The following is a 16,011-nucleotide window of genomic DNA, read 5'->3' as shown; positions in this document are numbered from 1 at the left end:
CTCAAGTGAATCTAACTCTCCTTTCTTTCAGGTACAGGTTGAGCACTGATGCTGATTCAGACTCATTTAAACCACAATGGCGGCTTCAGTACAAAGTAGAATTGCATCAGATGAACATTATAGTTGTAGTCTGAATGCACACATATTTACTAATTTCGTCGCCCCAGTATTTGCCTATGGATATCACTCTTTCTGATATTGGAAATGTGGATTTTCCTCTGGTTATATCACAGGTACAAAGACACCTCTGTCACAAGCATGCAAACAGAAAATGCTTTCTAAAGTTATAGAATGTAAATAAGAACCACAGCCAATGAAAGGGCAATGATTTTAATTACATATAATTACGATTAACTGTTGCAAAATCTTAAATGGGAATTCACTGTGTTTTTATAATCAAGTAAAATTTGTTTTACTTCCAAAACCTTACAATGTAATTGCAGTAGCAAGAATGTTCCAATGAAATATGTTAATGCCTAGTACTGGGAAATTTTCTTCTGATTTCAGAGCAGTCTCGAAACACTAATGTATATTTGTATTAACCAACAGCTCAGAATGCCCCACAAAACACTATTTGCAGAATAGCACTTTTAAACATTATGTTTACATTGATATTCTTGTCTTGATGAGTGCAAGACAAAAAGCTTTGATAGAAAGGGCCTTTTTTTTAATCAAGAACTTTTAAAAGTTGCATCTTGGCTGCTTAATTTCTGTTTAAAATGTATCTAGGGTCAAACGCCAAACTCTTACATTCATAGCTTTAACTATGAAATGATCAACTCCTTCTAGGAATATTGAAACAGGTATAGACCAGTCAGGCCCTCAAACCTGTTCTCCAAATGAAAATCAAGGTTGTGACATGCCATTTTGATCTTCACATCCTTTATTACGATTAACGTCTAAAATAACCTACATATCTCCGTCTTCAATATTCTCAATGGGTGAGTTTTCACAATCCACTGAAGTATAGAATTCCAAAGATTCACGATACTCTGAGTAAAGAAATTCCTCCTCACCTCAGTCCTAAATGTGTTGTCTCTTATTTTAAGGCCATGTGTCTTGTTTCTAGACCGCAAATTTTAAAACATTCCTTTCCCAGCCTCAAATACAGCCTCATTTGGAGAAATTAATTTGTTGGTTCGCTCCCACCTTTCAGGTGTATGACTTGTAATGACAAGCTACATGGTCTCATTTTCCAACTAATTTGATTGGTTTCAAGCATGGTTTCAGTGGAAAAAGTTGTAAGCTGGCTCATGAGTTGAAATGTCGTCACTTTTGGTTAGTTGACATGTGTAGAATAGCTATGTGTGGAACGTATGGGAATGGGTTAGATGTTTTGTCAGCCTTCTCATGTGGCTTGTGTGAAAGCAATATGCACATGTCCCTGTAGATATGATTGTTATTCTACTGCCACAAACCATTCACAGTGTTGCGACGGGTTTACATTATTTGTTAGTTTGTGGTACATCTGCTGACTCGGCATGTGGTTGTGCAGATGCTAATATCATTATCCTGCCAATGGCTTCTCGCTGCCAATCTAATTTTTACTGATACCATGCAGCCACCGATGCACACAGAATAACCAGACCCATGAAGTTTCCCTCATTCAAAGTGAAATGGCTCATTGGCAGTTTTAAAATCGGGCCAATTTTAATGCTTTTTAATGGGCATAAGGAAGTAATTTATGTTGCAAGATCTTATACATTTCACCAAACTATTTATCTGACAATTAAGCAAGCTTCATTTTACTGGTTTATGACCAGCCAGTACTCACTCCATCAGAAGTAAATAATCATAAAGATATTTTAAAAGACAGCTCCATGTGTTTGTAACTTGTTAAAATCCTTTGGATCAGAAATCTTATTCCCACTTTCCAATGTTGACAGCTGCTCTTTGTGTACAAAGAGGCACAATGAATAACACATAGCTACACAAATCTGCTTGTTATCTCAGTAGCTTGGTTTAAGATTTACACATTCTGTCTTTCTGTCCAAAAATAAAAGCATGGAAAGAGACAGAACTGATAATGAATACAAGCAATGGGGTGAAACAGGGACCAAGACACAAACCTTTCCTTTTACTAGAACAACATTAAATTTACATACAGTTCTCTCAGTTATATCAACTGCCCAGTCCCAGTTGGCTCCTCTGTATAGTATTTTGATGGACCTATAAAAGAACTAGTAGTCAAATTAACTAATTAATCCAAATTAACTAGAGACAGGCCCTTAAAAAGGCACTGTAACAAAAGACAAATTGTTAAAGGGAACTTTGCAAATGTGCATTAAAATTTGGTTCTGGGGTGTTGCAGAGATGATGCACTCCTGCCCTTGCAGTGCTCACCAGTCACAGAATGCCTTAAACATACTCGTGGACATAGCATGCTTCCTCCCTCGTGCTATCCAGGCACACACGTATCCACAGAAGAGAAGCAGGAAGTCACGTCAAAAACCACTGCCTAGACTTGTTAATGGCCACCTTGGCTAGGATGGGGATCAGACCCATGATGATGTCCTCCTCCTCATCCAAACCTCCACCACCACCATCACACTGATGGCAAACATCTGGAGTGTGAAGCTGACATGCAACCAAAGGTTATAGAAAGGCCACTTGAAACAATAAGTTAGGGACCACAGCCTATCACGTTGAACACTGATCCCTTAAAGGCTGCAGAAGTACAGGCTCTCTCCTTTGTATGAATATATAGAAATATTTTCCAATCAACCTGCTCAGAGAAGACCCCAAAATCTGTGCCGCAGGCCACCCCCATCATATAGATAATATGGATAATTAATCAATTAACATCCATCACACGTTAACCTTAACACCTATCACCAGCTTCCTGCATTCATTTGATATTAGCATTAATGAATTAATTACCAGTTCCAGAAAAACAGTGAACTAACAGCGAACTGATTCAAAAGTTTAGATCTACTAAATTTAAAAAGTACATTTCCACCCAACCCAAATCTAATCAGGAGAAAGAAATTCATATTTATTTAACATTATAAACAATAAATTAGCTCAGTGCATACTTGGATAATCACTGATCTATAGAAAGTCTAGCTCATCAACCCAATGTAATCATTATGTCTATGTTTACACTCAATTAGGGCAATCCAATTGTATTATCATACAACTATTATTTTACAACAAGGATTCCCCAACTGTGAGTTAGGACATGAGCTGCTAGGCAGCAGTGGATCAATAATCAGGATACTAATACAATAGTAATCAGAATGATCAATTAGAAGTTAGAGCTGTTGCCTGTATAATAATAAGGATCCTATTCCAGTAAAGCCATTTGCCGACCACATCAAATCTTATCCACATAATATCATATCTACATAAATAATCAAAGTTCAAATACATTAAAAATCTGCTTTAATACCCCGTCCTCCAACTCAGCAGCTGAAGTCTCCCCCTTCCCATTCGCAAGCACCAAACTTTCATTTTAGGGTCACAAAGGTTTTGCAGCATTAAAATGGGGTCACAGCAAGAAAGTTTGGGGAATGTAATTTAAAGGGTTACTGTTAAAAAAAATGCAGTTTATGTCATCAGCAATGTGAGATTGCATGGCAAGAATCAACTGAGGGATGATTCAATGTAAAATCTTTGTGCTAAGCCTTGTTCAGTCTGTAAATTGGAAGGCAGTGTTCAATAGAAGGTGACGTATATCAATAGCCTCACCTCCCATTGTCTCTATCAATCTTAACAATGGATCACAATACCAGCTAAGACCAACAATGATGATAACAGAAAAAGCACTGATATAAGCACTGACACAGACACTTCAGCAAAGAACAGTAGTGTATAAATTGCTGAAACCAAGCCAGTTACTTGCTGTTTCTTGTTAGGTCAACTCTACATAAACCTAAACTCTCAATTACTGACCCTGAAGCTGCAACCCATTCCAAAGAACCATCATCAGATTCAAATCATTAACTCTGTTTCTCTGTCTGCAAATGTTGCCAGACTTGCTGAGTTTCTCCAGCACTCTCTGTTTTTATTTAGCTAGTTGAATAACCCATTCATCTATCTGTTAGTGTTGATTTGAGGCTAGAACATTGGTCATGGACGTCATGGAAAACTCCCTGATCTTCTTTAAATGTAATCTTTTTGAACCATAAATGGGCATAATGGCAGTGCAGCATTCTCACAGTACTGCATTCAACAGTAAGCACAGATTGTAAAGTCAAGCCTTGATCAAAGAGCATTTTGATTCCACGCTAAGAGTCCTACCAACTAAACCAAGCTGACAACGTAGATACTGTATCTGGGTCCCAATGGGTCTGAGAAGGGTGAGGAGTGAACACTGAGGAGTGCCATAAACACCACCCGATATGATTGTGCCATATAGACTTGCACGAAGAACACCTTAAGATCTTGAAGGAGTGAGGCTGAACATCTGTTCCTCCTCAAATACTATGTAACAATGTCCAAAGATGTGCAGGTTAGGTGGATTGGCCATGTTATATTGCTCACAGTGTCTAGGGATGTGTAGGCTACATGGATTAACCCTGGGAAATTCGGGGTTACAGGGATGGAGACAGGATGGGATACTCTTCAGAAGGCTGGTATGGATTTGTTGGGCGGAATAATCTGCTTCTGCATTGTAGGGATTATCTAATTCTATCATATTAATGTAACATTAACTACCTATATTTTCTTTATTCATTCACAGGATGAGGGTGTCGCTGGCTAGGCAGCATTCATTGCCCATCCCTAATTGCCCAGAGGGCAGTTAAGAGTCAACCACATTACTGTGGGTCTGGAGTCATATGTAGGCCAGACCTGGTAAGGATGGCAGTTTCCTTCCCTAAAAGACATTAGTGAACCAGACAGGTTTTTTCCCGACAATCAACAATGGATTCATAGTCGTCATTAGATTCCCAATTCCAGATATGTATTGAATTCAAATTTCACCATCTGCCATGGTGGGATTCAAATACAGATCCCCAGAATGTTATCTGAGTCTTGGGATTACCAGTCCTGTGATAATACGACCAGGCCATTGCCTCCCCCAGTAGTTTACTTGCAGTAAACTATAATTTGTTAACTGCAAGAGATACTAGTTAGACCAGGAAGTGATTTTCCACCACCCCCACACTGGACTAAGCAGATCCTATAACTTCTTACACTTAAGGAGGATGGTATCAATCACCTTCATCATGAGTAGCAGCTTATACAGTGTAGTGAGCTGACCTGCTCATACAATAGTATAGGGTAAAGATCCACATGCAGGTGAATATCTGCTGTGCTTTTACAAAAAGGTTAATATAAAATGCAGTTCCATAACTAATATAGTCTTGCACATAACCTAGCACAGTTTTAATCAAACACATCTGTGCGCTAAATATATGTGTAATTGTTATAAATCAGTGACAGATCACTTGCTTCCTAGGGTAGCCCAGTTAAACAATCATTTATTTTTAAAACATCGGCCATTCATTTAAACAAACTCTATTGCAGTATCACACACAAACCTCATTTAAAAACGTCCTATTTCTCCATATTTCCTACCCAGCAATGTAAAATCCACGCCAAACATGCAATCAAATGTGCAACTTTAGACTTCACTCAATGCAAGTAGTTAAACAGGCTTACACTGGTCAATTTTGGGTCTTTTTAGTTCCTGAAGAGCTTCTGTTTCTCCTCATCCACAGCTTGACTTTAGCAATGCATTCCATCATTACAGCTGCAAGTCAGGCCAGAACAGCAGGAATACTGCGTTCTTCCTGTAACAGCCTGAAAACAATGATGTACAATTGTTGCCCAAAAAAAATTATACAATAAGCTGCTTTTGTGAATGCAGTTTGCTCCAAATCTCTGTTTGTTTCCGTTTTAAACCATGTTGTAAGCATATTTAGCTGCCAAAAAAGCAAGACTAGCCCAGACTCAACGGTAATAAATTACCCAGCCTCATTCAGCAAAAGGCAAAGTACAACTATAAACTTTCCTACAGCTCTCCTTGGGGCTGTGGAAAGATTTTCTTCTTCCAACGTCTTAACACAAACATCCTGATATCTTGCACTCAGGCAATCTGTAGTCTGTGGTAAATTTGAACTGTTAACAACGGTGACTAATCTTTCCAAGTTACATTTCAAATTATCACCACTAGTTGAAAGTACTGAAGAGGAGTTGAAATGCACTAACACTCAGTATGCACGGGAAGATTATGATACATGGAACTAAAATTGTGGATTTAACAAACAATAGCATTGTATCCTGTTTCCAATATCAGCTTACCTCTGTAAGATTGGTCGGTAATGTTTAAGGATGAGACAACTGTACAGACACTTCTGTGCAGTCTTACCCTAGTATGATCTTTTACAAACTAACATCTCGCTGAAAAGTAGGGACAGCCACTTCATAAAGTCAGCAGGAAAAGAGTCAGATGGCACATAAAGCATCAGGACACAGGAAGAAATAATTATTTCCATGCACTGTTCCTATTATTCCCAATATGTGTCACAGATGTGTTTAATTAGATGACACCATTTTGAAATTTAAGCATTTAATGGATCAAACATTTACCATTTGGCAGAATCTACTTGACCTGGGGCAATACATCAGGGAGCAGTCAAAATTTTACCCATTCGTCCCTTTTTTACTAACTTAAGGTTGCAAACCTTGTGTGTCTGATTGAAATTACTCCCAACCAGCACGTGGCTTTCATCGCAGTACTTTGTAGTGAATATCTGCACCTTTTATTTACAGTTTTTAAATGGATAGAATGCATATGATACAACTAATGTTGTTGCTCCTTGAAATATATTTGTGTAATATTCCAGCGTCTCCAGGGAACTGATGTATTTTCATGCTTGCCAAAATTTGCGTTTCTTTTTTAAAGTTTTTCATTTTGCTGAATATGTAAACTGTGGGAAATAATTCATGAGTTCTTTCTGTCATCTAGACATGGAAAACCTGAAGCTGAAAATTTGAGAGTTTTGGCTTTTCGACATCAGGGTAAAATGCAGTTCCTGATCCTGCACTTGCCATCAGCTTAACTTCTCCAAATCACAGAACTGTTTGGATGCAGAAGGAGGTCAGTTGGTCTTTTGTGTTTGCACTATCTCTGGACATTTTAATTTAGAGCCAATCCCCTGTTTTTTCGTGTAATCTCGTGCAATGTTTCTGTTTAAGTAACGATCCACGACCCTCTTAAATACCTCAATTGAATATTCCTCCACCACACTTCAGGCAGTGAGTGAAAAAATATTGTCACATCTCATTTGATTCTTTTGCAAAATGCTTTAAAACTCTGGTTCTCAATTCACTTACAAGTCAGAACAGTTTCTCCTTATCCACTCTGTCCAGCCTCCTCATCATTTTAAACATTATCAAATTTCTTCATAGTCTTCTCCTTTCTAAGGAAAGCAGTCCCAATTTCACCAATCTATTGTCAGAACTGAAATGTCTCATCCCTGGAACATCTTCTGCATCCAATGTGTTTATATCCCTCCTAAAGTGTGGCATCTACAACTGTAAAGAATACTCTAGCTGAGGTCTAACCATTATCTTATGTATGTTCATCATAATCTCCCTGCTCTTATACTCTATCCCAAATCCAGAATACTGTGTGCTATGTTAACAACTCTTTCTATCTGTCTGACCACTTTTAATGACTTACATACATATGCCATCAGGTTTCTCTGCTTTTGAATAGTACTCTATATTTTATACGGTCTCTCCATGTTCTTTATACTAAAGTACATCACCTCACACTTCTCTAAACTTCATCTGCCACCTATCTGCCCATTCCATCAACTCCTCAATGTCCTTTTTATGTTCTACATTGTCATCCTCACAATTTATAATTCTTCCAAGTTTTGTGTTGGCTGCAAATTTTAAAATTGTCCCTGCACACAAGATCTAGATCATTAATATGTATCAGGAAAAGCCTGGGAAACTTGACTGCAAACCTTCTTCCAATCTAAAAGTACCCATTAAGCATTGCTCTGTTTCCCTTCCATTGATTAATTTTGTATCCATGTTGCTGCTGTCTCTTTTATGCAATGACCTATGACTTTCCTCATAAGTCTGTTGTGTGGCACTGTATCAAACACCTTCTGGAAATCCATGCACATCACATCAACAGTCTTTCCCTTAGCAACATTCTCTGACACCTCTTCAAAAACTGGTTTGTTACACACAAATTCCCTTTCTCTGCTCATAACCGTGGCACTTTTATATCATCCAAGCCCTCAATATCTGGTCCTTTCTGTATCAAGAGACAACCTGGCCGTTGGAGATAAAGACTATTCCTTCACCAACAGGCTAATGATATCTGTTAGAAACCTAAGCACAGTCACAGGGCACTGGTATCGTGACAGCCTTCAACCACAAAAGGAGAAGTTTTGTTTTTAATCACTCATGGGGGTCATTGGCTGTGCCAGCATTTATTGCTCATCCTGAGTTACCCTTGAGAAGGTGGTGATGAGCTGCCTTCTTGAACCACCAAAAGCTGGTTTGGTTTAGGTGGGAGCCTAGAAGCTAAAAAGTACAGGTAAGTAACCCACCTAGAAACCACAATTACAGTTTTAATGGGGCAGGAGATGGGAGTAGGAAACATTTCTTTTGTGAATGTATTGGCCATTTAATTATTTTCATGAGACCATTCACCTTCATTTTAACAGCAATTCCACTTTTTCACAATTGGTAATGTTTACCCAGCTTTGCGAGATTCAACAGGTTAAAAAAAATGTCGAATCATAAGGTAAGATTCTATATAGCTCAGTTTACGGGCCAATAGACAGTGAGGTGTTTCATCAAGGCCCAGCAAGATCATCTCTAATGTACACTCACCATTGTGATTTGTCTGCTCCTTTGCCCCAGTAATCAGATCACCCCCTATAACTAGACAACCACCACCATCATTAAAATCTCACAACCATGCCCCACTGGTCCACAACCACTTTCCACAATTTCTCCCCATCCACCTCTTTCCTTCATGACCCCCTACCTACACGTTCTCAGCCCAATATGTCTGCAGCCTCTTGTTGCAGACTTTCCGAACTGAGCAATGGCCAGGGAGAGAGGCAGAGAAGGTTGATGTTCATGGCCTGAGGAGTCAGAAGGGAGGTAACTGAGCCAGGGAGAGGGGATGGCGAGGCCATTCAGGGAGGGTGGGGTTGTTGGTTAAGGAGGGTATTAGAATCAAGTCATGGGAGGGGTTCTGGTCTGGTGGTTGTTAAGTGTCCAAGGGGTGTAAGTGGCAGGAGGATGTGTTGTTGGTGGCTGAGTGGTCAGTTCTATGTTGTAGGGGGCTGGGTCAGTGTAATAGTTACGCAAGGGTTACAGCAGGTTATTTATTAATCCTTGAGTCCTTCCTGGGTAAATATTATTCTTAAATGAGGTCAGAGTCCTCCAAATCACTGACTTTAATGAACATTTTCACAGATGTTAGGGAATTGCCAATCGGAAAATTCAATTCAAAACCAAAAGAAGTGCGGATGTTGTAAATCAGAAACACAAACAGAAGTTGCTGGAAAAGGTCAGCAGGTCTGGCATCATCTGTGAAGAGAAATCAGAATTAATGTTTCGGATCCAGTGACCCTTCCTCAGAACTGATGGTAGCTACGAAAATGTCAGTTTATACGCAGGTGATAGGTGGGGGAGCGGGTAAGGAGTAAACAACAGGTGGAGATAGAGCCCAAAGAGAGAGAAGAGCAGTTGGAAAGACAAGGGAGTAGATAATGATCTGACTAGGTAGATGAATAGCTGTTAATGGAGACTGTTAGTGGTAAACAATGGGTAGTGTGTAGTGGCAGGCTATGTGATAACAAGGCCTGATGTGTGGAGAAGGGGGCTAGGACATGCGAGAGTTCAGGCCCTAAAATTATTGAACTCGGCATTGAGTCCGGAGGGCTGCAGGATCCCCAAGCGGAAAATGAGGTGTTGTTCTTCCAGTTTGTGCTGAGATTCGGTGTGACACTGCAGCAGGCCTCAGACAGAAATGTTGGCCAGGGAACAGGGTGGTCTGTTAAAGTGGCAGGCAACTGGAAGCTCAGTGTCATTTTTGTGGGCAGAACGTAGATGCGGTCAACAAATCTGCACTTCATTTCCCCAGTGGGGAAGAGGAGACCACATTATGAGCAGCGAATGCAGTAGACTAGATTCTGGGAAGTGCAGGTGAAGTGCTGCTTCACCTGAAAGGTATGTTTGGGCCCTTGGATACTGAAGAGGGAGGAGGTAAATGGGCAGGTGTTACACCTTATGCGGTTGCAGGGGAAGGTGTCGTGGGGCTGTTATGGTGTTGGAGGGGTGGGAAGGTTTGCTAGGAGTGAAGGAAGAATGGAGCAGGGTCCTCACACCCTGCTTCCTGTAAAGACTCAATTTGATTCTCCCAGTTCCTCTGTCTCTGTCGCATTTGTTCCGATGATACCACCTTCAACAAGGGAGTCTCCAAAATGTCCACCTTTTTCCTCAACCGAGAATTCCCCAGCACCGTTGCCAACAGGGCCCTCAACTGGGTCTGACCCATCTCCCACACTTCCCCCCATTAGCACCTCTGGTCCCTCTTGCAACAGCAATAATGTTCCCCTTGTCCTTACCTACCATCCCACCAGAAGATCATCAGCCACCATTTCCGCCACCTCCGGCAAGACACTACCACCAGACACATATTCCCCTCCTCTCCCTTATCCATCTTCTGCATGGGCTGTTCTCTCTGGGACACCCTGGTTCAATTTTCCTTTACTTCCAACAGCCCCCACAGCCCCACGGCACCTTACCCTACAACTGGCAAAGGTGTAACACCTGCCAATTTACCTCCTCCCTCCTCAGTATCCAAGGGCCCAATCACACAATCTAGTTTACTGCATTCGCTGCTCACAACGTGCTCTCCTCTTCCCCACTGGGGAAACGAATTGTAGACTGAGTGACTACTTCATAGAGCATCTATGTTCTGCTCGCAAAAATGACCCTGCTACTTTAGCACACCACCCTGTTCCCTGGCCACAATCTCTGTCTCAGGCTTGCTGCAGTGTTCCAGCGAAGCTCAGCACAAGCTGGAAAAACAGCTCATTCCCCTCTTGGGGGCCCTGCAGCCCTCCAGATTCAATATTGAGTTCAATAATGTGAGGGCCTGAACTCTTCCATGTCCCAAACCCCTACCCCACACACCAGTCTGTTATAACACACTACCTATTGTTAGCCACTAACAGTCTCTGATAACAGCTATTCACCCTCCTAGCCAGATGGGTATCTACTCCTTTGTCTGTCCAACTGTTCTTCTCTCTCTTTGGGCTCTATCCCCACCTGTCATTTACTCCTTAAAACCTTCCCCCACCCTATCTTCTGCGTATAAACCGACATTTTCCTAGCTACTATCAGTTCTGAGGAAGGGTCACTGGATCCGAAACATTAATTCTGATTTTTCTTCATAGATGCTGCTAGATCTGTTGAGCTTTTCCAGCAACTTCTGTTTTTGTTTTGGAAAATTCAACTTCCCAGACAATTCCCACAGAGTCAGCTGAGTCAGGGATTGCACATTGTCCTGACTCCAGTTTATGTTTTGTCAACGACTCCTTCGCTATCGGAATATCTGGGCAAAATGTCTAAGTTTGCAGGTGACACAAAAGTAGTTGGGAATGGGCGTTGTGACAAGGATGTAAGGAGGCTTCAAGGGGTGACAAGCTGAGTTAATGGGCAAAAATTTAGCAGATGGAAACCAATGAGGAGAAATGTGAGGTTATCCACTTTGGTAGGAAAAAGAAACGGTACTTCTTTAATGAAGAGAATCTGTGAAGTGTTGAACTTCAAAGGGTTTTGGTATCTTTGTTCATGAAACACTTTAAGTTAACATGCATGTACAGCAATCAATTAAGACAATAAATGCTATGTTGGCCTTTATTACAAGAAGGTATCAATACATGAGTGAAGATGTCTCACTGCAATCATACAGAGCCTTAGAGAAACCGCACCTAGAGTATTGTGTGCAGTTTGGTGTTCTTATTGAAGGAAAGATGTACTTGCCATAGAAAGAGTGCAACAATAGTTCATCAGACTAGTTCCTAGGAAGTCCTATTAATAAAAGTTAAACAGACTCAGTCTATATTGTATAGAGTTTAAATTTAAAATTCTTACATGGATCATAGGGGAGATGTGGGAAGGATGTTCCACCTGGCCAGGGGGAGAGGGTGGGAGGTTTAGAACCAGGGTCACAGGCTCCGGATTGGGGCAGGCAATTTGGACAGAGATAAGGGGGTGTTTTCACTCAAGACAGAAGATCTTTAGAATCCTCTGCCCAGTAGACTATGGAGGCTCAGTAACTGAGTATGTTCAAGATGGAGATGGATAGATTTCTATGCGTTAAAAGCAATTAGGGATGCAGGCATAGTGCAGGCAAATAGTGTTGAAGTAGATCAGTCATGATCTCACTGAATGGTGGAGTAGTCTTGAAGGCATGAATGGTCTACTTCTGTTCCTATTTCCTGATGTCATCCCCAAATGATTTCAGATACCCCTCCAGTTGATCTATTATTACTTGCAGCAGGATAAACCCCATTGCTTGCACTGCTGTACATAGGACCAGAGTGCAGGGGGCTGAAAAATGTTCATTGGCCCCATCCTTCCTTCAAGTTTTGCTCATTATGTTCTGTATATTTTGAGACATCCTAATGTATTAAGCATGGGATAAAAATGCAAGATTTTTATTGTTCTTTACGAGTCAGAGGAGATACTAGATACCAAAGGGAAAACAGAAGCGTCAATGTACTCATCAAAATTGCAAGAATGATCAACAGAGGTTTCATGCCTGTAGAGCTCACTCACTCTCAAATTGATTAGTGCTTCTGGAATGTTATTTGTGGTAGAACTGTGTGCTGGTAAGAAATTAATAATGAGCAGATTAGTTCAGAGGTTTCAACACGTAGGCCATGGCAAGGTAAGAAACCTTTCCTCCTACATTTCAAAGGTGTGCATGTTAGATGGAGCAGCCTTGTCAAGTTGCTCAGAGTGCCCAGGAATGTGCAGGTTAGATGAATTAGCCATGGTAAATACAGTGACAGATGGGGAGCTGGGTAGGATGCTGTTTGGAAGGTTGGTGCAGGCTCAATGGGCCGATTGGCCTCTTTCCGCACTGTAGTGATTCTATGATTCTATCTCCTGGATGAGAAGAAACTGTACATTTACAATAAAGAGGTATGCAATTGTTGACCGACTGTTGATGTGGCCTGCCTACCTGGACAGATCTCCACATTCGCATGGATTTTAAGGTGAATATTTTTGGATTTTTTGTTTAGTTAAGTCACTGATCTAAGTCTTAGAATAGATTCTAAAAAGAAATGTGTACATTTCTTGTCAAAAGAGGTGATTCCTCTGCAGTTCAGTAGAAGAAATATCTGAACCCAAAGAATAAAAGCAAAAACTGCTCAGAAACAGTATAATGGGAGTGATCTAGCTTTGGATTTTCATGGACAGAAAATGTTGATCTGAGGCTATGGAAAGGCTTCTACACAACTGCTTAGAATTGGTGGAGTGGTCCATGTTCAAGAACTCAGCGGCGAACCTAAACGAGTATAGCACTACTGTTACAGACTTTATTAGAAAGTGTGTAGATGACTGCATGCCAAAGAAGTTAATCTGTTTCCCTACTGGATATCATGGATGAATTGGGAGAAGACTCCCTACTGAAGTCCAGGTCTGAGACGTTCAAGTCGAGCAATCCTGACCTATACAGGAAATCCAGGTACAACACTCATAAGGCCATCAGAGACGCCAAACGGTAATACTAAACTAAGCTTGAGACCCCGACTAACCACACAGACACCCATCAGTTGCGACAAGGCTTACACGATGTAATGGACTGCAAAGCAAAGTCAAACAGAATCAAGAAAATAATACAGCCCTATCCAATCAGCTCAATGCATCCTATGCTCACCTTAAACAATGCTATCTATCCCAACAGCTTCGAATGCAGCTATACCCACAGACACTGCCACAGACGTTAGATCGGCCTTCTTGAGAGTGGACGCACAGAAAGCCACTGGCCTGGATGGAGTCCGAGGGTGCATAATCAAATCCTGTGCGGATCAGTTGGTGGGAGAATTCGCAGACATCTTAACCTCTCCTTACTACAATCTGAAGACCCCATCTGTTTCAAGAAGATCACTGTCATCTCTGTGCCAAAGTAAAATCACGCAGCTTACCTCAATGATTACCGCCCAGTGGCTCTGACCTCCATAATTGTGAAGAGCTTCAAGAGGTTAGTCAGGACTCACATCAACTCTAGCCTCCCAGCCTGTCTTGATCCTTTGCAATTCGCCTGCTGGCACAACAGGTCCATGGCAGATGCTATCTCCCTGGCCCTACACTCATCCCTGGAACATCCGGATAACAAGGATACTAATGTCAGTTATTGACTACAGCTCTGCCTTCAACACCGTAATTCCAAACAACCTCATCTCTAAACTACGAGACCTAAGTCTTGGCTCGTTCTTCTGTAACTGGATCCTTGGCTTCCTGACCCATAGACTGCAATCGGTAAGACAGAATACAGGAAAGAGATAGAGAGCTGAGTGGCACAAGATAAAGACAATAATCTCTCCATTCATGTCAGCAAAATGAAGGAGCTGGTGATTGATTTCAGGAAGTGGAGTGGAGGACACACCCTTGTCTGCATCAATGGTGCTAAGGTAGAGATGGTCAAGAGCATCAATTTCCTGGGAGTGGTGATCACCAACAATCAGTCCTGGTCCACCCACGTTAACGTGACCATCAAGAAAACACAACAACATCTCTACTTCCTCAGGAGGCTAAGGAAATTCAGCATCTCCACAAAGACTCTTACCAATCTTTATAGACGTACCTATTTGGGTGCATCACAGTGTGGTTTAGCAACTGCACAGCTCAGCTTCCATTCATTGACTCCACCTATACTTCCCACTGCCTCGGGAAAGCAACCTACATAATCAAAGACCCCTTTCACCCTGATTACACTCTCTTCCACCTTCTTCCGTTAGGCAGAAGATATAAACATTTGCATACATATATGATAGTTTCAAGAACAGCTTCTTCCCTGATGTTATCAGACTTTTCAATGGACCTCTCAAATGTTAATTTTGATCTCTCTCTGCACCTTCTTTGCGGCTGTAACACGTTATTCTGCCCCCTGTTCTGCTACCCTGATGCTCTTTGTACAGTACAATCTGCCTGTATAAGTCACAAAATAATACTTTTCACTGTATCTCGGTACTTGTGACAACAATAAAGCAGGCTCAAGCTCAAACTCAAACCTGCCCCTTACTTGAATGTCTCATCTGCAGAAAGAAGTTGGTGAACACTCTAATGGTACCAAGTAAGTTAGGATGCCATTTACAAACAAAACATCCATCTCTTGCGAACAAACACATTCAGTAATTCAAGAGCTTAAGAGAACAAAACATAAGAGAACCCAACATAGATAAAGCTCAAGGAGCTAGTTACCTGGTGGCTCAGCTTGTAGCAAAATTAAAGGAGCTCCATGCCACAGCCAAAACCTTCATCATGCCAGCATGTAACAGCATTGTAGGCGTGATGTCAGGGCTGACACTGCAAAAGAGATCAACGAACCTCCACTCTCCCTTACTACAGTTAAACGGCAAGTTGAACGTCAGCTGAAAGAGGAAGTGCTGCAAAAGACGTTAGCCACTAGTGGAAAATTTCCTTTGCAGATTGATGAGTCCTCCAGTATAATCAGACACTGCCAACTGCTGGCCAACATTCGGCATATTGATGTCCATTCAGGAGAATTTTTTTCTTTTGTAAGGAGCTACCAAGACATGCAACTGGTGAAAAAATATTTCAGGTAACAGATATCTACTTAAGGAAAAACAACTTGGGACGTGTGTTGGAGCATTTGCACTGACAGAGCAGCCTCCCTGACAGGTTAGTCAAAGGATTTGTCAGTAAAAGCAAAATCTAGACATGCAGACCACCTGTTGTATATCTTGCAGACATTGTCAGCCATCTGAATAATGTGAATACTAAAATGCAGGGATAAACAACACAAAGGATTCATGTCAAATC

At 41.2% G+C, this 16,011-nt stretch overlaps 1 protein-coding gene across 2 annotated transcripts in view; it reads right to left on the bottom strand.

The window, feature by feature from the left end:
* LOC109920290 (coiled-coil domain-containing protein 102A-like) overlaps positions 1 to 15,560 on the bottom strand; it is a 479,598-nt gene extending 464,038 nt beyond the window's left edge. Inside the window, exon 1 of one of the 2 annotated variants that reach the window (XM_048596422.1) lies at positions 15,430 to 15,560. The gene's annotated coding sequence lies outside the window, so the exon portion shown is untranslated. Of the gene's footprint in view, positions 1 to 5,607; positions 5,705 to 15,429 lie in introns of those variants that run through there. The other variant, XM_048596423.1, reaches the window with a different exon arrangement.
* Between the last annotated feature and the right edge of the window lie 451 nt (positions 15,561 to 16,011).

This window comes from Rhincodon typus, chromosome 4, assembly GCF_021869965.1.
Source record: "Rhincodon typus isolate 14 chromosome 4, sRhiTyp1.1, whole genome shotgun sequence".
Taxonomy (NCBI): Eukaryota; Metazoa; Chordata; class Chondrichthyes; order Orectolobiformes; family Rhincodontidae; genus Rhincodon; species Rhincodon typus.
This window is presented reverse-complemented; position numbering and strand designations above follow the sequence as displayed.